At 41.1% G+C, this 25,277-nt stretch overlaps 1 protein-coding gene across 5 annotated transcripts in view; it reads right to left on the reverse strand.

The window, feature by feature from the left end:
- Nucleotides 1-25,277, reverse strand: part of cacna1ba (calcium channel, voltage-dependent, N type, alpha 1B subunit, a) — a 200,718-nt gene that overhangs the window by 167,704 nt on the left and 7,737 nt on the right. The window lies entirely within an intron of this gene.

A 25,277-nucleotide genomic window follows, 5' to 3' on the forward strand; every position in this document is an offset into this window, starting at 1 on the left:
TGAGATCCGCCATTACCCACATTTATATCATTTATCTTTAAAGGAATACAAAAACAACCAAATTAACTACTGGCAAACAATGTTATGGTGCAGTACCGCTGGAACGAAGTGTGGATCGGGAAATGCCCATACACCGTTCGTAGCTATACCTACGAAAAAGTAATGCACTCACAATTTCACAAAATCAATTTGTATATAATCCATGTAATTGTGAACCAGGAAATATAAAGAGTGAAAAACGCCATGTAGGAAGGAGGTCAAGGTGGATGTTTGGGTCAAAAAACACCAGACTTTCGCTAGGAGAAACCAGAAGTAAACGTTGTTTTATTTTGAAAAGACTGGAGCGGAAATTGACACAAGCATCTAGTGTCGCTGGACATTCGTAGGAAAATACACGAAAAATGAGGAATAACTTTTTGTAAGAAATCATACGAACCGTTGTACGAGGATACGTTGGTCCGTGCAACTAGTCTGCAGCTATCTGCGGACGCGGAAAGTATGCCCGAGGCTTTAGGCCACGTTAAGCCATGAAAAAGCACAGCCCTCTCATTCATTTGAATGCACAGCGTTGGTGCCAAAGTCGAGAGCTCCGGCAAAACAACGCTGGCTCGGCCAGCAAGAAAGTTGAACCTGGATCAACTTTTCCGGAACACAATGCAACGTTATCCAGAAAGTCGCTGGAGTGGCCAATCACAACATGCAGGGGTACATTCCTGGTTTGTAACGTCAACAGCTTATTTCTTGTTTAACTTGTGCTCAGTAGAAGCTTTTACTATCTTGGTGACAAAATTTGCATAACCAAATATTATTCAATCCTCATCAAAAATATTTTATGTGATATCAGTCGATATATTGTTGGCAGAATTTCTCCATTATCGATATCAGCCTCAAAATTGCAGTATTGGTTGGGCACTTTGTCAAATTCCTATGTTAGCCACAAAGGTGAAAAATGATGGATGCCTATCAACATGCAGAGGGGAAAAAAAACAATTGTTTTTATCTGCTGCTTTGCAGTACCCACGTACATTTAGTTATAGATGGCTATCGAACCATGGAAGCACACAGGACTACAATATTTCTTCAGTCAAACGTGCCATACTGTATTTTGTGCTGGTGCCATACAATGAGACCGGGCCATCTCTGTGATGGGCAGTAAGTGCAAATCAATGCTTTGAGTTCAGTCAGAGCTTGGGGCCAAAGCCAGTATTCATGTAATGGACATCAGCTTAACATAATGACAGACCACGCTCAATAAACTACACTCATCACTGTCTGGCATCCAGACAAAAACATAACATGGCTGAATGGGGAAAATTCTAAAGAGAGCCTATTCAGGACTTGGAATTTGGGTGTGGCACTCAAATACAGCCAGAACACATGAGACGCATGGGTTCATTTGTTCCTTCTGTGTATTATATACACAGTCATTCAAGCTTTGCAGCCACAAGCTGATTCTTCCAGCATGCTCTCTGGCTGGCTTCCCCTGCTGATGAAAGTGTAAGCAAGGTAGCATGCAGGGATACATGGCTAGTAGCTGAGTGGAGACAGCAGTGCCTGGCTCCCCGCGGGGTCCCGGCCCTCCCTGACAACCAGCTCTCAGATCAATCAGCTCCCTGGGGGAGGTGATGGTGGTGTTGGAGTGGGGTGCTTGAGACACCTTCCAGGCCATAGATTGGCAGTCTCAGACACATTAGTCCGAAAAAGAAAACACATCAGCGCAGAGACTGTCTGCCTGTCTCGTTCTCCACCTCTCTTTCCCGGCGATGGGTGTGTGTGACGAGCTGAAGCAAGGTGAGGCCGGTTTCCTCCCTTTACAGTAACGAAGGAACATAGAGATGAAATTCCCCACATGTGCTCTGAGAAGGTTAGTTCAATCATCATTGGTTGTCTGTACCACATTAGTTAGAGTCACTGCACATCTAACAGTTTCAAATACGGTGACTTGTGAATCTCTGGCTTCATCATCCCATATACAAGATGTACACACAGCTAGCGCTAACACCAAAGTAGTGGTTCTCATTTTTGACAGGATGCTTGTCAGAGCAATGCTTGTTCGTTCAACCGGAAAAAGATTTTTGCCTATTAAGGCTGTTTAATTTAGTTCACTATACCAGACGAGGCCTTGAGGCTTCAAATATTACATATATCACAAGAAAAACTCAAAAACTAGACATTGGAAAATAGACATTATAATATATTTGTTAAAAGAAAATTGCGGTTTATAACAACACGCATCTTATTTTCATTTTTGTCCATCATAATCATCAAGTTTTTGCCTGAATCCATAATTCTTTGCCTAATGCGGGACACAAGCTACATGACAATCAAGCTCAGTTTGGGCCCGATTTCCCCCCCCCCTCCTGACAATTGTCAGCAAAACCCAGATTATTTGATGGTTCTAAAGATTATCTTTCCAGATGTTCCTGTGGTGTGAGGTATGTTAAGATGTGTATGTTTTTTACATCCCCGATCGGCTCGAAAGTCAGATTTCAAATCTTAAATATTAAACATGTTCAATATTTACAATCAGATATCCTATTGTGTGTGTGGGGAACCCTGAGGACGCAGCCGATGACGCAGTCATGTGGGAAAGAACGATAGCCAATCGAGAGTCAAGCTGATTGAAGAAGGAAGGACAACAATTGCCGTCATGGCGGCCGCGGCTAATGCATGGGCTAATGCACGGGCTAATGCTCGGGCTAATGCTCGGGCTAATGCATGGGCTAATGCACGGGCTAATGCTTGAGCTAATGCAAAACGCGAAGCATAAAGTAGGAGTAAGATGGACCTCAGAAATGGAGGACAAACTTGTTGATTTGTGGCAACAATACAAGTGTTTATTTAACGTGTCTCCATGACTTCTTCCCTTATTTTTATTTTTTCTTCGTGAATTTTCAGTACTGAGTCGTGCAAAAACTAACATCGCTAATTCTTCCTGCCTGTCGTCCACCATGTTTGGGAGATTTCCGTTTTTTTTTTTTAGTCGGGACTCTTGTTGTTCATGAATGAATCTGTTCGTGTGTGGTGGGCTGTTTTGGCCAAATCGTTGCTCTCCACACACTACAGGAACAAAACTGTTTTAACATAACATAACATGTCGTTATGTGTGGCGTTTCTCACATTTTCAAAATCTTTTAAGATTTGATATATCTTTTAGTGTGGGCCAGCCTTAACCCCCTTTGGATAAGTGTGCCTGTTTGGACTGCCTTCCTGGTTTTGACCCTTTGCCTGCTTTATGATTCTGTAAGCGGATGTATCTCCATTTTGTCATTAAAAGCCTGAACTGTATCAGTCTGCCTTGTTGTCTGCTTTTACGATAAGATAAGATAATTGGATTTCGTCTGAAAGGACTTCAACACTCCAGGTGTAAACTAACTACTTTTGAACACTTTAGAGTGGCAGTAGGCAGTATATTTTTGGCCTCATTGGGCAAAAATTCCATAATAACCTTTCAGCATATTGTAATTCAAGTGTTCTTAGAGATAACTAGACTTCTGCTCCTCCTCATGGCTCTGTTTTCAGGCTTTAGAGAATCTAGCCCGTGACAGGAGACTTAGACCAATCACAGGTCATTTCATTGAGAAAGCTTTCCTATTGGCTGTGCTCCGGTCATGTGACCGGAACTTGGCGTTCCTTCACCAGATTTCACAATGGCTGTCGCGTCTCCAAACTTTCTCATTTTACAGCTAAACCGTGCACTACAAGATGATTCTGAAAACATTTGAAGAGAGAAATAGGCATTAACGTAACATAATATTGATTAATATTTCATCAGCATTGCCTAGTTTGACCGTTTGGTCTGAGTTTGCGAGTGATTGACAGCCAGCTCTCATAGACGGCAGCTGGACAGCAGACTCCAGATCAGCTCTTACTGCTTGTTTTCATCCGGTCTGTGAAATCTTGCAGATGCCGTTAGGAGCACCGGAGGAGACCGGAGGACACCAGAGGACACCGGAGGACACAGAGGAACATGATTTTTTTCAGGTTACCTGTTTCATGTACTACTGTCACGATATAGCAACCGTTTTAAAAAGATAACTTTTTTAATCATATTTGCTCCAATCTCGCCTACTTCAGCTTTAATGGTTACTATCATAGAGTCTAGACCAAGACTCTCATCCTTTTCTGGACCACAATCACATGTTTAAGTCCAGAAGTTTGTATAACAGAACAGTTTTTATGAAGGCTGTGACTGAGGGTGGGGTTAAAGTTGTACTCACAAAGATGCTGAGTGTGGTCGGAGATGAAACAGCCTTGAAACTTTCGACAAGAGACACCAAGGAAACGCTGCTTTTCAGTCTGGTGTTAAGTTACTCTTTAAAGTTTGCAAAATACAGCCTTAGTTATTTATTAAGAATGTAACACTCAGCTAAACTCTGTGTGGGTGTGGTTTGATAAAATTTGATTGACGGTGGCAACAAAAGCAAGCAACCCACCCGCTGTCATAAGATTTTGACTTGATATGTAACAAATGCCACTCCTACAATTCTCCTGTACCCTGTTCCAGTTATCAAGCAACCCCCAGCTAGAGAAATTCAACATAACAAGAGCACCATACCTGCAGCTTTTCACTGAAATATGAGCTGCCATTACAATGAGCCTATAACAAATACCTTGATGTGGTGCTCACTGGGCAGCAGGACAAGCAGCGCAGAAAAAGGATTGAATAAACCGAGATTACTAAGGCTTTCTCCGCTCCACTGAGCCAGCTGATCAGGCTCTACTTGATCATCAGACTGCATAGTGATGGCAGGACAACATACAGTACTTTCTGCAAAGCATCAAACCCAAACGTTGGTCAAAAACCCTGACAAAATGATCATCTAGTGGAATTCAACCACACTACTTACAAGAACTACAAAATAAACATAAGGCTTTGTTATTTCTAACTAATGCCTGACTACTGTAAAGTATTCAATACAAAATCCCGTTTAGCAGACAATAGGGATGCACCGATACCGATACCAGTATCAGGTATCGGCACTGATACTGTGCTCATGTACTCGTACTCGCAAAACGGCTCCGATACAACGGTACCGATACCACTTTACGGTGGTGCGCCCGACCCCGCTGCGTTAGACTCCTTGGTCCGTGTTTCAGGACGGGTCGGGTGGGTTGCAGACATCGTCGCAGACTCCTGGCGCCTTTTACGTGGGCTGAGCCCCGATCTGGTGGCACAACACGGTTGGCGTGCACTGAGGACAGTCCGCCCCGGGAGCAGGGGGCCGTCCACGGCGGGGAGAGAGGGCGCAGTGAGCCCTTTATCCACGGTGCTTTGAGGTCCGGGCAGGGAGCACTGTAAAGCTGCGGCCGCAAGCCACCTCCGCCCCGAGCGTTTCCAAGCCGACCTAGAGCCGGTCGCAGCGCACCGCCTCGTATGCAGGACTCCCCAGCCTGCAGTATGTCGCTCACACCCTCCAGCTGGCTGCTAAGAGGGTCTTTTGGCACAGAAAAGTACTCGTATTGGTACTCGGTATCGGCGAGTACCCAAATGTAAGTACTTGTACTTGTACTCGGTCTGAAAAAAAGTGGTATCGGTGCATCCCTAGCAGACAAGTTGGCTTCTTAAATGTATTATATTGTGGACCCAGCCAAATTAGTCTACAACATTTACGGCTGGCAAAAAATGCAGCTGCACAGCTATTAACTGAATCCAAGAAGTATGAACATCTCCCTCCTATTTAGCTGCCCTCCATTGGCCCCCATTTACTTCTGGAAGTGATTTTAAAATGTTATTGTTCACTTATAAAGTCATTCCTGGTCTTACACTGTCTTACATTAGTGACCCTCTTGATACCACATAACTCAACTGCAGCTTTGCCGGCTGTAGCTTCATGAAAACATGAAAGACTGCTATATAAATATATATATCGTCATTAGGGCTGTCGGTCGATTAAAATATTTAATCGTGATGAATCGCAAATGAATTGCACATTTCGTATCTGTTCAAAATGTACAGAAAAAAAGTGTGAAAGTGTAAAGGGAGATTTGTCTTTAAGTATTTAATACTCGTATCAACATGGGAGTGGGCAGATATGAGGCTTTATGCAAATGTATGTACATATTTATTATTGGAAAACAATTAACACAAAACAATGACAGATATTGTCCAGAATCCCTCACATAAAAAATATGCTCAAATCATAACATGGCAAACTGCAGCCCAACAGGCAACAACAGCTGTCAGTGTGTCAGTGTGCTGACTTGACTATGACTTGCCCCCAAACTGCATGTGATTATCATAAAGTGGGCATGTCTGTAAAGGGGAGACTCGTGGGTACCCATAGAACCCGTTAACATTCACATATGTGGAGGTCAGAGGTCAAGGGACCCCTTTGAAAATGGCCATGCCTCGCCAGAATTTGGTGTAAGTTTGTAGAATTATTTAACCTCCTTCCTGACAAGCCAGTATGACATGGTTGGTATCAATGGATTCCTCAGGTTTTCTAGTTACCGCCAAGGCCGAAGGCCTAGGATGGCATGTCAGTTTTTCCTCGCCAAAATTTAGCACAAGTTTGGAGTGTTATTTAGCCTCCTTTGCAACAAGCTAGCATGACGTGGTTGGTACCGATGGATTCCTTTTCTAGTTTCATTTGATACCAGTATTCTTCACTCTAGCTTTAAAACTGAAAACGCTACAACCACAAATTGCAAGTTGTGTTAATGCGTTAAAGAAATTAGTGGCGTTAAAGCGAATTTGCATTAACGTGTTATTATGGCGTTAACTTTGTCAGTCCAAATGATCATATCATTATTAAATGTTTGTTAACATGGGGATTGAAGTATAGACTAGTAGCAAGTATTTCTTCCACTAGCATCATTTTCAACTTAAAACTTGTACTTTATTAGAATCGTCATATACATACAGGTACACACATGAAATGTGACCTCTGCATTTAACCCATCTGCATTAGTACTTGCCGACTTAATACTTTTTCTCATCAATCAAAGAAGTATTTGAGAGTTGTTATTTCTGTAAATGGAGTTAATGTCATCAATGGCTGTCGCCATGTTTGTGGCCATTTCTCTGTTGCTATTTTTCATGAATGTAGCTGGGTAGCTAGCCATATAGGAAGCTGACTCCCCCATTGTTAATCCCGTCTGCAATGCTCTGATTAGTAACTTTTTTTCTCCAACCAGGAAAAATCCTCGTCAGTGGGCACATCACCAGGCTTATCTAAATTGCTGAAGAAATCGAAAGGTCTGGAACAGGAGGTAGGAAAAGCTGAAAGCGTCTCAAAACTGAAATATCCAGCAAATTCCTGCACAACTGGCAACCCAATAATACAAATCTACTATATCTAAAGGTATTTCTTTAGCCATGAGTGATTTCTTTTGGATAGTCCTAAGTATCATGACTATGTGTCAAACACAGTGGATTTCCCATGATAATAGAAGAAATGATATAAGCATGGTCATCCAATTCCCTCATTATCCCTCATTTTGAGTTGCAGTGAAATATTTCTGTTGCTTTTCTGTTGATTGCACCACCACTCACAAACAAATAAAAACATCTGAAAGATTCTCTAATTATTCTCAAAGGAAGCCTCATTTTCACATTGTTAATGAACACAAACTATGGCTGGCCTTAAAGGGAAATGTCCTGATATGGTTTCTGTTTGCATTCGCATCTCTCCCCTCAGTTCCTGTTTATTGGTAGGTGGGGTTGAAGTTAGAGGCAAAGCTCCCATTTCCCAGCATAACCCTCCACTTCCTGAGATGAAGTCCATTTAAACAAATGGCTTGGAGAGTCACGTACAACATCTCTGCCAGTCAAGCACCTCAATCCCCACCGGGGCTCTTTACCGCTACTGAGCACACTAGAATTTCACTGCTGGGTTTTAGGAAGCTGGTACCATTATTCTAGGACTGAACATGCAATCAGCTGACATTTATTTTGATATTCAGTATCTTTAAAGATGGCGTTTTTTCATATGCCAAAATTCCAAAACAAAATGACAATTATTCGGCGATTCTCCTTCTGAAACCTCACAAAGAATAGAAATATTCAATGCTCCAGGCTAATCTAGCATGCAGTGTGGATCCTTACATATTTAATATAATTAATTGTTAACTAAGCTTACATCAAATGAATGTCAAATGCGGCGGGGGGTGGGGGGGTTGTAACCCAGGGTGAGGTTTAAAGGGGTACTCAACAGATTTACAGTCATGGTAAGTAGTACTACCTATTCTGTAAAAACAGCTGTATAATGTGCTCTGTGGCTTTGGAGCTTTGTCAAGATTTATCACGGAGCGAGGGAGGAGTTAGATGGTTTGAAACTGTGTACACAACAGATGTTAAACTGTGGGGTTTTTTTCCATTGTGTGATTTTAACCACAATTTTTACTGCTTTCCTGTGCTCTTTCAGGACATCTTGTATGTGGTGGTTTAGGATTTGAGCACTAGGACTTCTTCAGTGAATAGAGTGCTACAGGAATGAGTTCTGAAACCCGGAATGAGTTAGCATGTTAGCACTTCCCTCATCTGGAAGTCAATGGGTTTTTGAATGGTTAGATGCCTGAAAAATAAGATCTGTGGTTAATACAAGTTTAAGAGATTTCAATGTTTTGCTCTACGATATAAAATACGTCAGTAAATAATCCCACTTATGAATTTTGAAGCTTTTACGTGTCTTAAAAAAGGCGGTTGCTAACTAGTGGCTAAATGAGACTACTAAACGTCATCACGACGACTCGTCCGCCTTTACACTTTACAGCCTCGTTGTGTATACTCGCATTAATGCGACCGTGGTTCATTTATAGCCTAACGGAAGTTCTTTACTTTTGCCGATTGCATTTACGCTTCAAAAATCACAAACGTGGTGTTCATTTGTGGAGATTATGTTACGGAAAAACTCTACCACTCTATGGAGCTGGCTTGGGTGCTATCACATCACATGACTCAAGTGGCAAACTTCGTTCACATGATGAGAAGTGGTTGTATACGGGGGAGAGACTGTAACTCCCGTCTCTGTTAAAGGATGAGCTTTGGTGTTGGGTGTTAAATGTTGATCTTTCTCCACTAAAGCAAGAATTCTGGGCAACAAACTGATTTAACATCCAAAAATAAATAACAAAGCATCAGCTGTCTGTGAACGCCAGACCAAAACGGCTCACAGCATCGCCTGGCAAGGGGTCAAAGGTCATCAACCAGGAGTCAGCGGACACATTCATATCTGACAGCAGAGACCACGAGTGAGTTGTCTGACTGAAATAAGTTCACGTTTTGAGTGTCAGAGCTTGATTTTGGCAGGTAAGGGTTAATGCTTACAGTACACAATGTCAAACACTGTATTTATAGCAGAATGTATAATATGCCTCAGGTAAAGTATACTGTAGCAATACCGTGCACAGTGCTTATCAAAGAGGATAAAATGCACTCTCTAACTGGGCTAATTTATCCACAGTGGAACCTAATCAATTATTTATTTATTTGCTCCAGCCTTTCTCTTCAGAGACAGGCTGATTAGAGAAGAGCTCATTGTACAAACGCCACAGTCTGGATTGTCTCCAGAGATTTGTGGTGGGCTGTGTGCATTAGCCTGGGCCACAGAGCCATCATCACAAATGTCCAGTCTAGGTTCTGATAACCTGAAGCAGCGCTCTGGAGCCACAACACCTGATTTGCTGGCCGCTATCAGTATTCATTCAACTGACGATACAAGTTAAAATAATAAATAAACAAAATAGTTTCATTCACAGGCGATCTCAAAATGCAAAAAAGCAGCTGTGGACGGGAGAAAAATGTATTTTAGCCACCTAAAAAAATCGCTATCAGTTTAAGTGTACGCTATATTTAGAATATTTTCACAGCTTTACCTCGCCGTCGACCTGAAGCAGTTATATCACCATCTTCAAAGCCACCAGACTCCATTCACAAAAACGTTTTACCTCGCAGAACACAGGAGTTGCTGGTCTACCGCTGCATCGATCGGTTAGTACGTTTGCGTTATTGTGTGACTTTCAGATCCGAACTAACGTGGCGTTCACACAGCTCTCTGTATGGTGGGCGAATGAGGAAAAAGTACCAAGCATTAATAGATTTGAACAGGTCAAAGATAAGCACAGTTCATAGTATATTTGTGTAGGTATATAGAGCCTATATTGAATACCCTTTTCCTGCCTTTTAGTAAGAGATGTTGTGAATGAGGAAATAGAGTGATTTAATATGACATTTGTGTTTAGCTTCCGTGCCGGTGCTCCTGTCTGCTTCTCCAAACTGGGAACACGCTGACCAGCATCTAACTTACTGTATTAATACACTGACTATAAGGATGTATATACACTAGGGCTGGGACGATACACCTATCTCCCGATTCCATACTATCACAATACCTGGTTGCCAATTCGATATGTGTTATGATTTTTAAGTATTGCGAGTCAATATTACGATTTATTGCAATTTGTGTTAACTTTTTAATACTAGACCATGAGAAAAAGTTGAATCATACACTTTTAGGGACTTTTACTTTGGCAAATATCTAAATTAATACAGTATGAATGTTTGATTTTCAGCACGTATATAGCTAGCGATGTCCTGAAGTCAAATGTATCAGTGATTGTCAGACAGGATTTCTAAAAAAAATTTCCAGCAACCCAAAAATCAAAGAATAAAGACATTTCCCTCACAAATTAGTGGTATTTTCTTTTTAATTTATAAGGGACATATAACATGTTTTATAGTTACCATGTCTAGCTCTGCTTTTCCTGTAATGTGTGAAACCCAAAGTGTTTCCATACCATTGTGGATTTAACATGTGAGGGTGCAGATTGTATCGACGCAGACCTTCCGCTGTTTTCTACTTTCTCGTTCTAATAACACATCTATAGTTTCGTTGTTTTGGCCTTTGAAAAGGATATGACGTCACGTTACTCTGACTACAACAATAAAAGTGGTAACTTCCTTCTACCTCCGCATAGACCGTGATACATACAGGTGAATCGATTTTTTTCCCCACCCCTAATATATACTGCACATGTAGCAGCGCATCATGCAGAAACCTACGTCAGGTCACGTGGGAAAAAGTTTTTTAGAAGGGCTTGGGGAAAAAGCATTTTGACACTAAACATACATACTTTGACCAAAATGTGAATGTATGGATTTGAATACAGACCTTTCAATACTTCAAAATGAAACAAATAACCCCATTGTACCCCACTGTAGCACAAATTAAAACAAGAGAATGATACCCTGTGTCTCAATGAGATAACCTGTACAAATAAAGGGGGAAAAAAAGTTATTTTTGTGTGACTGTGTCAAGCAAACAAGCATAAATTACAGGAGCCAAGTATATCCTCATATTCAAGTCAGCGTGCCTTCAGCCTTTAAATTGGAAACAAACACGTCCTTCCTCCTCTGGGTTAAAATGCAGATCACGATCACACAAGGCGTACCACCACCTACTTCCCAGAGTGCAGGAGGTTTAAATAGAGCAGTGGAATATGGATTCAAACTAAATATGAGCACATCACACTCAATGTCTCCTTTAGTAAAATTCCAGATGTTTAAGTCATTTCTAGACCTTCAATTTTAAGAGAGGGAACAAAAGAGAAATTGATTTCAACTACAATATTCATCCCTCGTGTTTCACAGTGCTTTCATTAGGATCCAGCTATCCCGTGTTTTCTCTTTTGGTTTCCTGCCACTCCGTACGCATCTACAAAGCTGTGCTGTATCACACACTGTTACTACCATTGGCACTGTCAGTCTGTTTGCAAAACACAGAGAGCCAGCCAGCAGTCCCTAGTGTTGGTTCAGGGGGAGGTGTGGATGCTGCTGAGAGAGAGCCAGGATCCTATGTTGATCACAAGGTATTTGCACAGCAAATACACACACTGGCTCTTATCATAATCATATCAATATGCCTGTTGCTAAGGCTGTGCCACTCCACAGTACGTCTGAGTCTACAGTGATCAAAGAAAACAGACGGGGGGGCTTACAGGAGGACAAACACCTACTTTTCTCTATTTCTTTCAGCACAAAACATTTTTACCAGAAACTGCGACTTGGCTGGAATTACTTCCAACACTCACCAATATTTATCTAACCCGATGACTTAAACCACAAAACTATGACAGCATAGACAGTAGGCATGCACTGAGGGTGCAGCTAGAATAAAAGCCTTTACGTACCGGGAGCAATATGAAAAAACACAAAAAATGTAAAATACTCGCATGCGAATATTATACATAGGGCTTTTATTGTGAAAGGTAAGAAAGGAAGGAGTGGATCTGGTACGCGCTGCCTTTGTCAAGGTTGAAAGGAGTAATAAAGTTTGCAGTCTTGGTTAAGACTACAGAGCCTTCGTGTTGTTGTTTCATAAATATAGGTGCAACTCAAGGCAGTCTGGTTGATGCCTTTATTCGTGGTGCGAAAGCTCAGAGAATCAACCTCGTTCCAAAAACAATTACGCCACGTAATATATGCGTTCTGTGCGAAAGTTCATTCATGACAAAAACAACAGTTTGAAAAAACACATTGATGGAGGAATTACTCGGCCCGGTGTGTAAAGGCCTTAAGACATTTCTCTCAGGTGTAGAAAATGAAGGAAGGACAACAATTTAGAGACTGCTAGAAGAAATGCAAGCATAGCATTAAATACAGGGCCTTATTTATTTTTGCCAGAAAAGAAGAGTAAGGCTATTAGAACAGTAACAAAGCGCAGATGAAGATGATAAGAGATTGATTTGAACAGCGGCAGATCATGGGATTATTGTTCAACAAACTATATCCACAGTTGAAATGATTAAGGCATTCTGAAACTGCATACTACATAACAGCGATGTAGTTTCTGAAAATGGCTTATTACGAAAGCTTACATGTTTAGGCTACATAAGTTACGGGGCCCATCATTTTTTCCTTCATTTTACAAAATTCCCTGAGAGCGAGTGGAATGGGACCACAAGTGGGTGAAAACAAACATTTCACCTGAGTAAGTTTATACATTTTTGTAATAAAACCAGTGAAATGTGAATCTGTAACATGCTAAAACATACTGTAGTGTAACAGTAGCATGATAGCAGAGTAATATTAGTTATACAGCAGTGTCTGTCGAAAGTTTGCAACTGTATTTTAGGGCTGTCAAAGCTAACGCGATAACAATGCCGTAACGCAGTTTTAACACTAATTTCTTTAGCACGTTAACGCATCTTGTTATTTTTAGGTTGTAGCGGGCAGAAAACCTAAGGAATCCATTGGTACCAAATATGTCATACCAGCTTGGGTAAATAACGCGGCAAACTTACGCCATATTCAAAGGGGTCCTTTGACCTCTGACTTCAAGATATGTGAATGAAAATGGGTTCTATGGGTACCCATGAGTCTCCCCTTTACAGACATGCCCAATTTATGATAATCACATGCAGTTTGGGGCAAGTCATAGTCAAGTCAGCACAGTGAGACAAGCATAAAACAACGCAAGCATATTGGCCCACTCCCTTGTTGATAAGAGTATTGACAAATCTCCCTTTAAGGTACATTTTGAACAGATACAAATTGTGCGATTAATTTGAGATTATTCGTAATTAACTATGGATAATGCAATTAATTATGATTAAATATTTGAATCGATTGACAGCCCTAGTAAAAACACACAAGAAATTTGAAATTCTTAAAACAGAGCCACCTTATTCTTGTTGTGAGATGTTGTATAAGTTATTGAAAATGATATATTTCACTGGAAAATGTTACCCTTCAACCGAGCAGTGCTATCCTAGGCTGTGTGTGTGTGTGTGTGGCAGTGGGGAGGGTAGGCTGCACTGTAGGAACGAGCCACTGCAGAGATCCAACTGCAGCCGCTTTGATCCGGCCAGCTATAAAGAGGAGTGCTGAAGTGAATCTATTCCCTCTGCGTTCAGCTCAATACACTATTGATCTGGGTGGGAGCATGGAGAGGCAGATATATGCTCTTATTAGCAACTCCATACATCTTATTGGAACATGGTAGAGGTTGGGCCTGGCCTACGGGATCTGAACCCAGGCTCCTCTGTTCATGCAGCCCACCACATGATCTGATTAGCAGCTCATGAAAGATGGCTCAGGCCCTGCATGTCCCGAGAGCAAACACATGTACTATGTGCATGAGGATCAATTGATGGCATGTTCAAAATGGTAATGGTGGGCGCCTGGGTTAGCTCAGTTGGTAGAGCGGGCGTCCATGTATCAAGGCTTGGTCCTGACCGCGGCGGCCCGGGTTCGAATCCGGCCTGTGGCCCTTTCCGCATCCACTCTCTCTCTCCCCCCTTTCAAGACTCTATCCACTGTCCTGTCAATAAAAATGGAAAATGCCCCCAAAAAAATAACTTTAAAAAAAAAAAAAAAATGGTAATGGTGTTAGAAGGAGAGGGCCCCTTGAACTGCCTCACACAACAGTAATATATATTATTTAGATGTATAACGGTGTTAACACTAGATAGAAATGTATTTTTGTCAGGGTAGAATAGTCTTTTGTAGACCACAATCTAGATGGGTTTTTGCAGTTCAAATGATGATTCTGGTTTAGCACAACTTGGGCCTTGTTTTCTTAGTTTTGGTCATTGTGCTCACCAAGGTCTGATCAGAAACAAACAAGCCAACTCACTTTAAATCATATTGTCTGAACCAGTGATTCTCAAAGTGGGGTCCGGGGACCCCAAAGGGGTCCATGACACTCTGTCAGGGGGTCCGCGAAATAATTTGCTATGAAAATTGTGCTGTATCATTAAAATGTACATATCGACAGATGGGGGACCATTTGCGTCAATACTTGATTGTGACACATCAAGTCAATCTGTCATGAATCAGTCACTTCACTCAGGGTGCTAATGCTTAGCTTAGCTTATTAGCCAGCTAGCTAGCTGGTGAGCATGGAGAAATATTTGAGTCAGTCCATATTGTCAAGTGACGCTAAGCCCAAACTAGGTGAATTGAGAAAGTATGAGGACAGTTATATCGAGCAACGGGAGACCTAAATGCGTCAAGTGTCTTCAGGTGCTAGCGAACGAAGCCATGAAGCCAGCCAAGCTAAAGCAACATCTGATTATAAAGCATCCGGAATATCAGAGCAAAACAAAGTGGTATTAACATGATTCCAATTGAAATGTGTTTCTGTTTATCACTATCAAACAGGTCTGAAGTATTTAAGTTGAAAAGGTTTAGAATACAATTAGGTCCAATGGCATCTAAAAGTAAAAACGGCAGTAAGCATATGCTTAATCGTTTACGATTATGAGTGGGCCCCGGTAGTGAGTCACTGTAGCGTCCAGTCTGCCCTCAGTCCAACATGAGAGGACGAACAAGTAGAAGTGTCCTGAGGACTTGTCAATAATACATCCATGGTCCGTGTCCGTTTTATAGTTTGTTTATTGGATTAAATTCAAAGTGGCAGGAACAAGAAAACAAGTTGCTGCAGCTACTGACTGGGGGTCCGACCACTCTGTCCCCGGCAGGGTGGTGTCCTGACCGCGGAGGACGAGACGAAGCAGCGTGGTCAGTAGCACAGTAAACACAAATATGGCTAACGTGAAGATATTAAGATAGCAGTGTTATTTTGACCGCCACTCAGAGTTCCAGCAGTTTGGTCGAATTTTGCATATTCTTGCCCTGCTGTTAGTTAGTATTTGTCTTTACTTTTATTTATAACTGATGACTGTATAATCAGATTGTATAGACCCAGTAGAAGAGGTGAAATACTGCCCCCTAGCTCTTTGGAAAAGGTGGCTCGGCATTACACATTGCACGTTTAATTGTTTTTATATCAAAATCACAACTCGAATTGCAAATTTCAAATGTCAAAAGCAGCAATTTTAAATATAGTTTACAGTTTCTTAGCAAAGATTAAGCCGGTGATTGTTCATTTCACCGGCTATAATGACAACTATTTCCACTCAGCCGCAATTAATCAATAACAATTTAATGAGTTAGCGGGGAAAAAAAATGAAATTCTTGGCTGTTGTCTGGTTAATATGTGTTTTGTATGGCGGTGTCTGTGCCATTTACTCTTGGGAAAAGATGGTTTTGTCAAAGAAGAAACACCACTCACTATAATTATGATGCCTGGAAAAAGGAGTAGGCCGTGCCTTTTTGGTGTTCAAAAAAGACCAACAGAGTGGTAAGTCTTTTTTCACATGAACAATTGGAAGTTTCCTGTAGTTCAACACTAACACTGAGCCAGGTTCATTTGCATGTTTCTCTCTGGTCCAGCCTCTCCTATCTCCTCATCCCTCCCACTTCATCTCATTTATCCAATCACTGCGTGTGCTTGGACCTTCTACTGCACCTCTTCCCAATCAGAAACCACCCATTTCCTCATTCACTGTCTTGCTCTACTCCAACGCACCTGCAGCCACCACAACTCCACCAACCATCAGAGGGCAGTCAAGAGGCTCGGCCGCCCTCCGGCAGAGGATCTGTACCGGTCTCGGCCATGCTGTCCATGGAGTCTGCTCCAAAACTCTCTGAATAAATCATCTCACATTCGTGCAGTAGAGTCTAATCACGATGAATCTAGGTAACCTCGGATAGCAGTTGTGAAGTGTAAATGGCGGACAGCTGGTGATTAGTGAGTTGTTTGCATCCCCCAGTTAAACAATTAAGCACATGAAATCATCGTTTTAAGCCCGTCGCCTTAGAAGTCTGGATCACTACCTCCAGGATTCAGAGTCCTGTCAGTCTATGAAGCTTCAGAGTTGTCAACAGTATCAGCCATCCGTCTGCTATCAAAACCCGTCAGATATGACTTACCAGCAGTTGGTCATTATTACATAACTGGCCAACTATGCAGCTATAATCAACACATATAAAACCACTTTCATATCAGACCACAAATACATGCCTATCATTTCATTTATAGAAAATAATAATAATAATTGAAATTGTAATTGCAATTACCTGAGGTATTTGTTTAAAACCCTGTCTTGTGTCCCTGTTTCTTGCCCAATCTGGCTTCCTTTCATCAATGTTGCCATGTTCCCAGATCTCAGCAATTAACTTGATAAGTCCAATGTTATTATTGCTGATAGGAATGATTGCCCAGCTATGACAAGTTGTAATAAAACTGAATTACCATTAAGGACCCTAAAATACTGCAGTAGATGGCAGCTAATGACAACACTCCTTGCATTTCTGGACTATTTAGTTGTTTTTTTTCCCTTTGTTGCTCGTTGCTAATTGGCTGTTGTAGACGATGTCATGTCAGGTCAATGTGTCTGTAGCTGTGCTGCAGTGCAGTTTGTCAGCGGATGATATGCAAAACATCTGCAGTAAATATTGTTCTATAAACATCTGTCATAGAAAAGACAGACACCAGTTTGTCAAGCCCCAGTCGCCTCAGTAAACCAGAATAATAAGGAGCATGACTCTCACTATTTCTCCCTCGAAACTCTCGCTCTCCTCCTGTTATTATGCCATGACTGTCACTCTCTCCCCTTATGTGTATAAATAACAGCTGAAGGCCCAGCAGAGTTCACCTCCCTTTCTAGGGATTTATGAAAAGGCATTCTGGGAAACCCATGGAAACACTGACTGAAGTAGAAGCAACGCAGACTAAAATAAATTGAGTACATTGAACAAAATGCACTGAATACTACCAATTAATGATTGATGATGTAACACAAAAAAAACAAACAGAATTTGAGATAATACGACTATTTCCTATGGCAGGGTGACACATCCTGGAAGGCTCCCAAAGGAGCACTACAAAGTGGATAATGAGGGTCATGTGACCAACTGAGGTAGCTAAAAGCATCAGTGGGCTATAGTACTGTAAAAGGCAAAGTGGTCAGACCAAGCAGAATCCAGGCACAACAAGGATTTCTTTATTCCTATAGAATAGAATTAATTAAATAAGAAAAATTGTTGATAAAATACAGATATTGCCAGTTTAAAGCTCAATTGATCAACATTTTTTTTATATTAATAGTAGGGTTGTGTATTGGCAAGAATCTGGTGATCCGATACATATCATGATACAGGGTTAACGATGCAATATACTGCGATACTGTAAGCAAGGCGATTTATTGTGATTTCAAATCTTATTTTAGGAAAACTGTCATAGTATAAAGACACACCACCATATGTATAAAATCTGAGTAAAAAAGTCACTATGTGAAATGGCTACTATGGGGACTAACATCATTACACATGAATACAGTTGGACTCATCGGATCTACAACAGTCTCAGCTTTACAGTCATACCCAATTTATGCATTTAGACTATTTATGGATCCCAGTATGCAGAAATATCCAAACACATCATTTTTAGAATAGGTGAAAATAACACATTTGTACTGTATGTAAGAAAAAACTGCATGGTTTTTGCTCCAAACTGCATGGGATTATCATAAAGTGGGCATGTCTGTAAAGGGGAGACTCGTGGGTACCCATATTGAACCCATTTTCATTCACACAGCTTGAAAATTTAATGCAACTTTGGAGCGTTATTTAGCCTCCTTTGTGACATGCAACTATGACATGGTTGGTACCAATGGATTCCTTAGGGTTTTCTAGTTTCATATGATGCCAGAACATTAACTCTAGCTTTAAAATCCACAACAACCTCCGAAAAGACAGAATAGCGGCCGGGATTTTTCAGAGGTCAATTAAAAATCGATACAGCGTTTTGGAGAATCGATGCAGTATCACAAAACATAATATTGCGATACTCACGTGTATCAATATTTTCTTACACCCCTAATTAAAAAGGTCCAATATTTGGGAAAATACACTTATTTGTTCTGAGAGTGCACACTGTCACTGTCATTGAGCTTTTTTATCCACTTTTAACTTTAGCTCAGTGTTTTTGTAAATTGACAGTAAGGTTGAATCTCCATACCTACTATTAGCTGGCAGCACCAAACAGCATTCAGGTATTTTATATTAGCCTATATACAGTATCTCCCCTGGCTACTCAGCCTCCCTTCAAATGCACCAGTAGGTAAAAACATAAATATATGTAAATGTTGTCCTTTATGCTGTTGAGGGAAATAGACATGATATGTTGTTTTAACCATTTTCCTGAAAAATCTTTTAAGGTGCTAAATGCAAGATTTGGAGCATTTATATTGCCAGTCGGCTCACAGCTAACGGTGCTCACAGCTAACGGTGCTAACAGCTAACGGTGCTTACAGCATTAACAGTGAAAACAACGGCAACAGTGCTGACAGAGTTTTAATCTGGGGGGGGGGACCAGAGGGCGGGTGCTACGCTTCAGCGATGACGACGTTATCAACTGTAACCACCATATGAAAGCAGTGCAGAGCGGCAGCTGTGAGCTAGCAAGTGGCCGGCCCAGCTATGTCAACAAAGCACAGAGAAACTCAGATTACAACAAACACAGAGGGAGAACGACTTCATTCTCTGCTCAGGTAGACATCACACCTCTATCTCTTTACATAGACAATAGTTGTTTGATGCTATATTAATGCTCTATAGAGAACCTTTAAAGAACACTGAGTTGCACCCACAGCTAATGGTGACTGATGAGCTAACAGTGTAATAGCTATATATATAACAGTTTAACAGACCCACCCTATCTTTTTATATTTACACCAAAGAAAACAGTGAAACGGTGTTATTACCAACAAGTTGCTGAGCTGATATTTTGCTCATTCCTGTCCAAATGAGCTGAATGAAGTGAGTCATTGCTAATGCCTCATTGGGTATTCTACACAGCACATCCTGCAGGAAATAGACATCATCATAGAGAAGTGATTTGTTGGCATGTGTGTACATGCATGTTTAAAAGTGCACGTGCATTCAGCTGCATGCACTTTATATGAGCGATCCGGTATCTACCCTGACAACGTGGCTCAACCAGTCAGTGTAGCGTGGCACTGACGGGAAGTCCAGACTGCTGCTGTAATGGCCTCCATCCACAACCCAGCCCCTCAATTATGGTTATCATGTCAACCTGCTCAGCTCCAATTCAATCAGGCCTGCTTGGGCCGCTCCCTTCCACACACATACACACTGGAAGAGGCTCTGGCTGCATATAGGCCTTGACAACCTGTCAATAGCCCTCACCCCTACACTCAGCCCACTCAGATGCTGTATACATGCACATATATGCATACACCCACCCACGTGCACTCACACAGCTCTTACATACTTGCACAAACATAGAAGAAGACATGTTCCTAGCTAGTTTTGCATCTGTTAGCCTCCTTACTATAACTCATACATATATTCTAGTAGTAGTTTATTGTGTCCTGCACATACTAGGGCTGTTCAATTTGATTCAAAATTCAAATTTCCTTTTGAATGTGGGAAAAAATTGTATATTTGAAATGTAATGACCTGTTCAAAATGTACAGACTAATAGCATTTCAAGTAGTTTGCCTTGTGATCCAGCAGAGGGCGCTCTTATCAGATTGAGCTATTGCGTTCCCTAATAACCAGTAGACTAAACCAGAGGCATTATGACTTGCCAGATGAATCAGATTATGACTCTATGACAGATTCGTTCCCCCCATAGTCACCAAAGTAAATATTGGACCCATTTTTCAAAAGCCACATATCTTACACAAAAGTGTCATTTTCAGACAGACAAATCAGGAGAAAATTAACTTTTTAAATTAACTTCCTCTTCCTTGGAGCCGGCCGCCATTTTTCTACAGTAGCCCAGAACGGACAAACCAAACACTGGCTCTAGAGAGGGCTAGGGGTGTAACGATACGTTTTTATTCCGATATGATACGATTTCAATGGTTCCGATACGATTCAAGGACGATATTTGGCTCATCTAGAGCGATACGTTACGATACGATACGATACGATACGATACGATACGATACGATACGATACGATGATTTGAAATCGATACAGTAACTTTTTTTGCCAAAAATTCAGTCAGTGTGACTGTGAAATAAATAGCTGATACTGGACAGAGCAGGTCAGGATTCCTCAAAGTTTTTCTTGTAAGGGAATCAGGGATAAATTAATTATGGATAAAAGCAAGTAAACAACGAGTTTTACAAGTAACCTGCTGCTTCTGTCCTCATTTTCAGTGTAAACGGTAGATCAATAATACAGAGATCAACCGCTGATAGTGATCAAACAGCTGATAGTGATCAAACAGCTGATAGTGATCAAACAGCTTGGGACAGAATCATTCCTATAGAAACGCTGTTTAAATAATCGGCTGATAGTAATCAAGTAGTACACCTACAGTGTTCATTTGGGCTCTTTTCAAACATGAAAACATACGGAAAAACATTTTAAAACTACGTAAGACTAACGTTAGTTGAATTTCTGTTTTGTTTTATACTTTACTCCCGTCGTGATGATTTGCCTCGCGGACCGTCTGCTCTCCGGCTGGATACGTGAGGCTGATACTACGTGCACATAGATATCATGACAGGGAAAGGAAAGTCATTTTCTCTGAATGAAAAACCAACAGCGCGCGGGGAAAGCACCTGTGGGTGAAGCCGCCCTCGTCTCATGCAGACCGGTGCTCATCTCCCTCCACGCCGCTACCTCTCACGTGAGAGATTGAGGAGTCCAGCGCGCTATTCGTCTGCATGCAAGCCATGGATGCGTGCTCACGCTGCAGAGGGCAGAGCTGGCAAGCTGACGCATGTCTAGAGAGTGAACCGGAGAAACGTTTAACAGATCTTTACTAATAAAAGTGCTAAAAAATACTTTCATATGATGTTTGTCGTCCTTAAATACAAGGTGCAAATCCTTAGTATCAATACAACTGATTTTTGAGTTTCAAATGGATTTTATATCGATATACGTCTCCCGTGACGGACAACTTGCCAAGTAACTATCGATGTAGTTGGATCGTAGGAATATAAATCGATACATCGATGCAGTAGACACTCGTTACACTCCTAGACAACTAGCAAACTGCACCTTTAAGCCTGCCTGTTGCTAATGTTAATAAAGCTGTACACTCATTTTTGTTTTGTTTGTTTGTATTTGTTCAAGTCAAGGGATGTTCATGCTAAATATCGCAGTATACCACTGATGGCCCGGTAGAGAGACCCCCAAGATCCTTACGTAGTCAGTAGCTCAGTACTGATCTCAGCGCTCAATTCATTTCAGTCTGGTATGACATTTAACTCACACACTTGAAAACTGCTGAAAGGATAAGGCTGGTCTTGTGCATTTTTTCCTTTTTGTCAACAAATCCCATGAAAAGACCAAAACCAACAACGTGACTAAAGCGTACATTATTGTTATTGCAACTTGCAAATCTGCAAGTATATTGTCACACTAGTGAAATGAATGGTAACCTTTTACTGCCTGGAAGGTAGAAAAAAAACAACGTTTTCAAACATCTAAAATATTATGGTTTGCTTTGGAACATACATGACACTACTGGTTTGTAGTAAAGAGGATAAAACAACACAGAGCACTAGTATGATCGAAGACATGTGCAGACACACACACAAACAGATCTCGGCATCATTCCAGACTGGATGGCATTTATCATATTTCCCACTAACTGCTTCCCCTTCTTTTCAGCCAACAGGATTAAGGCCCAGTGACTCCCAGTGACTTCCAGAGGGAGGGGCGGGGATGTTGAGATGTTGAGAGGTCTGGGAATTGGCGGAGGCCCTGTTTATTGCAATGACGTTCCTCACACAAGCCCCAAATAAATCTCTGTATCATTATGTAAGAGAGGCTGGGCCGTACTCTGGTGAAACCGGCAAGCGCCAAGGGACTTTCTGCAGCGTAATAGCATCCTATGTCGCTATCCCCGCCCTCCCCACCAACCCCCAACACTCCTGCCTCCTCTGCTCTCCACCCCCCCACCCTCCACTCCCCACCCACAACACGCACCAACAGCCCTATTCCCATACTAGCTTTCTCATCCGATACCAAGGGATCCTCTCTGTTTACTCCACAGCCAATGTGAGATGATAGAATGAAAACAAGAGCTTACAACTGTCTAGAAACATTTTAAAGCCTGCTTGGCATTTCTACAGCTAACTAAACCAGTAATTATATGTCAATATTTTGTAGGAAGTGTATGATATAGAGTACAATCAACTGCTGAGGATCAAAGTCAACATTAACCCAGTCCTAATAGTCCACACCGATCATAAACATTTTGGCCATGTCAGCTTTACAAAGTGCTGAAACAATGATTCAGTTAATCAGTTTGCTAAAGAACAATAACTGTGATAACAGCTTAAAGGGTTATCAATTAAAATACTAAACATTTTCTGATTATAGTTATTAAAAAACGGATTTGTTACCTTAGGGCTTTTTGACTGTTGGGTAAAACAAAATAGGCTGAGCAATTTTAAGATATTACTGTGGGCCCGAGTAACTTGTCACTGGTATTTGTCATTATATTTACCATTTCATAGACTGAATAATGTATTGATTAATCCAGAAAAAACAACTCCTGTCAACATTTGGAAACTAGTGATGGGCAGACAAAGTCTTATGAAGCTCTGGGGCTTTCTCCCTGACAAATACTAGGCAAAAGTGATTATGGCTCAATGTAATGTGATGTGATTTGGAGAAGGATATTCATTAATATATGACTTTAATAAAAGGTCATTAAAGTCATAGTCATTAAATAATGACTTTAATGACCTTTTGTTACTTTGTATCAGATTGAAATGTTTGCATACTTACAGACGTAGGCAAAATTGTTGGTACCCTTCCGTTAAAGAAAGAAAAACCCACAATAGTCACTGAAATAACTTCAAACTGACAAAAGTAATAATAAAATAAAAATTTACTGAAAATTAACTAATGAAAATCAGACATTGTTTTTGAATTGTGGTTCAACAGAATCATTTTAAAAAACAAACTAATGAAACTGGCCAGGACAAAAATGATGGTACCCCTAGAAAAGATGTAAAATAGTTTGACCATAGGGACATGTTAAACTAAGGTGTGTCCTGTAAATAGCATCACAGGTATCTTCAAACTTGTAATCAGTCAGTCTGCCTATTTAAAGGGTGAAAAGTAGTCACTGTGCTGTTTGGTATCATGGTGTGTACCACACTGAACATGGACCACAGAAAGCTAAGGAGAGAGTTGTCTCAGGAGATCAGAAAGAACATTATAGACCTTCATGTTAAAGGTAAAGGCTATAAGACCATCTCCATGCAGCTTGATGTTCCTGTGACTACAGCTGCACATATTATTCAGAAGTTTAAGGTCCATGGGACTGTAGCCAACCTCCCTGGACGTGGCCGCAAGAGGAAAATTGATGACATATTGAAGAGACGGATAATACGAATGGTAACCAAAGAGCCCAGAACAACTTCCAAAGAGATTAGAGGTGAACTCCAAGGTCAAGGTACATCAGTGTCAGATCGCACCATCCGTCACTGTTTGAGCCAAAGTGGACTTAATGGAAGACAACCGAGGAGGACACCAAATCATAAAAAAGCGAGACTGGAATTTTCCAAAATGCATATTGACAAGCCACAAAGCTTCTGGGAGAATGTCCTTTGGACAGATGAGACAAAACTGGAGCTTTTTGGCAAGTCACATCAGCTCTATGTTCACAGACGCAAAAATGAAGCATCCAAAGAAAAGAACACTGTACCTAATGTGAAACATGGAGGAGGCTCGGTTATGTTATGGGGCTGCTTTGTTGCATCTGGCACAGGGTGTCTTGAATCTGTGCAGGATGCAATGAAATCTCAAGACTATCAAGGCATTCTGGAGCGAAATGTGCTGCCCAGTGTCAGAAAGCTTGGTCCCAGTTGCAGGTCATGGGTCCTCAAACAGGATAATGACCCAAAACACAGCTAAAAACACCCAAGAATGAGTAAGAACAAAACATTGGACTATTCTGAAGTGGCCTTCTATGAGCCCGGATCTAAATCCTATTGAACATCTGTGGAAGGAGCTGAAACATGCAGTCTGGAGAAGGCACCCTTCAAACCTGAGACAGCTGGAGCAGTTTGCTCACGAGGAGTGGGCCAACATACCTGTCGACAGGTGCAGAAGTCTCATTGAGAGTTACAGAAATCGCTTGATTACAGTGATTGCCTCAAAAGGTTGTGCAACAAAATATTAAGTTAAGGGTACCATCATTTTTGTCTAGGCCAGTTTCATTAGTTTGTTTTTTTAAATGATTCTGCTGAACCATAATTCAAAAACAATATCTGATTTTCATTAGTTCATTTTCAGTGAATTTTTATTTATTATTACTTTTGTCAGTTTCAAGTTATTTCAGTGACCATTGTTGGTTTTTCTTTCTTTAACGGAAGGGTACCAACAATTTTGCCTACGTCTGTATATGATCTTCTAGAGTACATCAACATATCTCTCAAGTATTCTCCTCTCTTCTCGTCCTCAATGCTATAGTATGTATCAGCTG

The sequence above is a fragment of the Sebastes umbrosus genome, chromosome 8 (assembly GCF_015220745.1).
Source record: "Sebastes umbrosus isolate fSebUmb1 chromosome 8, fSebUmb1.pri, whole genome shotgun sequence".
NCBI lineage: Eukaryota > Metazoa > Chordata > Actinopteri > Perciformes > Sebastidae > Sebastes > Sebastes umbrosus.